The sequence below is a fragment of the Heterodontus francisci genome, chromosome 6 (genome assembly GCF_036365525.1).
Source record: "Heterodontus francisci isolate sHetFra1 chromosome 6, sHetFra1.hap1, whole genome shotgun sequence".
NCBI classification, from domain to species: Eukaryota; Metazoa; Chordata; class Chondrichthyes; order Heterodontiformes; family Heterodontidae; genus Heterodontus; species Heterodontus francisci.
The window spans coordinates 105,756,461-105,758,503 of record NC_090376.1 but is presented as its reverse complement, the minus strand read 5'-3'; positions in this window follow the sequence as shown (position 1 = coordinate 105,758,503).

The window sequence follows — 2,043 nt, the reverse complement described above, 5'->3', positions numbered from 1 at the left end:
TAGACAGAGAAGGAGAACACATTGCTGAAGAAGAAACAAACCACACATCTTCTTAAGACTAAGGGTCCTGATTACCAGGGGTTTTGAGCTCCACTCCCAAGATATATGCTCTACTAATCTACCTGCAGAGAGGCAGAGAGGAAGGAGCAGAGGAACCCTCGGGTAATAAGACCTAGTACAGAGGGGAAGCATTGAGAAAAACCCCGAACACGGAAAAAGTCACGACCCGGCCCCAATTGACTCCATCGCGGAACGGCTCCTTGGCTACAACTTCAAAGCGCCCGTGGGAGATGTGCAGTTCGTAGCGCATCTGCAGCGCAATGTTGGAGAATTCCTGCTGGTACCGGCGCCCGAGGCTGTCGCCCATCTCCCGGAGGACGCGGATGAGCTTTCCCGGCGTCGATGGTGGGAACTGATGAAATGTTTTATTACCTGCACCCCCTTCACCCCCGCTTCCCCTTCCCAGCTCCCCCGTCCCAGCTCACCCCCCCCCGCACCCTCTTCCCCCACCCCCTCCTCCCTTGCAACCCCTTCCCAGCTCCCCCTTGCACCCCCATCCCTCCACCCCTCCCCCTCGCACCCCCTCCTCACACCGGCATCCACCTATCCCTGAGCAGGGGCCCTATCAACCCCACTGCCTTGTGTGCGTCTAGGGCGAGTCCAAGGCTAAGGGAGTAAACCCGAACAGAAAATCCGGAGCGGAACCCCATAGGCGGTCATGTGTCACCTTTGGCATGTTTCCAGCAGTTCCTGCAGCCATACACTCCTTTGGACCCCACCAGAAAGGCCGAGAGGGGGGTTTTGACGCTTGGGCAACTCACAACCTCCATACATTAGCCCAGGCATGCGCCATGGAGAGGTCACTCCATAGTCGCCTCACAGCGACCGAAACAACACGGAAGGCAGCAGTTACGGGTTATAAGTCCAGCTCAATTGGCGTAGAGATTGGGAACCATGGGTTGCCTTTGTCGGTGGGAGAGGTCATCACACCTCACTGGACAGCTACCGCCCGCCTCAAACCGGGCAGCCCCTGGTCAATAAGGTTTTGTCCCGCCACAGTCCACCTGCTTCAATGGGTGCTTGGAGCTCAGGGTCATTGCCCGAAAACTCACTGCAACACCACACCAAACAGCAGGAGAAATGGAAAGAAGGTACCAGCCCTTCGTTTTGCAAGCTGGAACGTCTGAACTATGTGTCCTGGCCTGTCGGAACACCTAACACAAATCAACAATTCTCGGAAGACCGCCATTATTAACGATGAGCTCAGTAGACTCAATGTGGACATTGCAACACTTCAGGAGATACGCCTCCCTGCGAGCGGATCTCTAACAGAGCAAGACTACACCTTCTTCTGGCAGTTGAAGTAAGCCTTCAAATCCCAATTATTAGCTCTCTGAGGACTGCTGGAAGAATTCACCTTACGAGATGCTGCCCAGCTGGTGCCTTGATAAAGTACAGGCCTTATCAGAAATGGTTGCAGATGGTAGTCTTGATTTCCCAACAGCTACAGAGATACTTGTCTTTCTTGTTGAAAGGGTGTAGCCACAGTGCCTGGTGCCATGCAAGTGATTGTTCACTTTTAGTGTTGCTAGTTGGAAATGAGCTGGACATTGAGAGAGAGGAATGCTTTCCTGCTGAATAAGATGTTGGAATGATCAAGGAACCACATTTGGTCATGTGACTGAAATCAATGACGTTCTGTACTTTGGGAATTTTGCTGTTTGGTAAAATTGATGAGCTTAGTCATGTCACCAGTTATCCTTGGGGAAGTGGATGAACTGGGTTGCTCCAGCAAGCAATGCTTCTGTGACTTGCTTGAAGCATTAGTGCACAGCTAATTATCTAATGTTACTGATGTCCCCTGTGGCAGCCTGGAATGACTCAGCAGGATAATAATTCAGTTTAGTTATGACATTTACAGTCACTGACAGTGTAGTACCTATGCTGGATGTGGGCTGCAGATCAAGTTGCAACATGTGGCATAAGACACTGATGCTTGCCTCTCTGAAGGGCAGTGTCCAGAAACATTGCTCCATTCAGTCT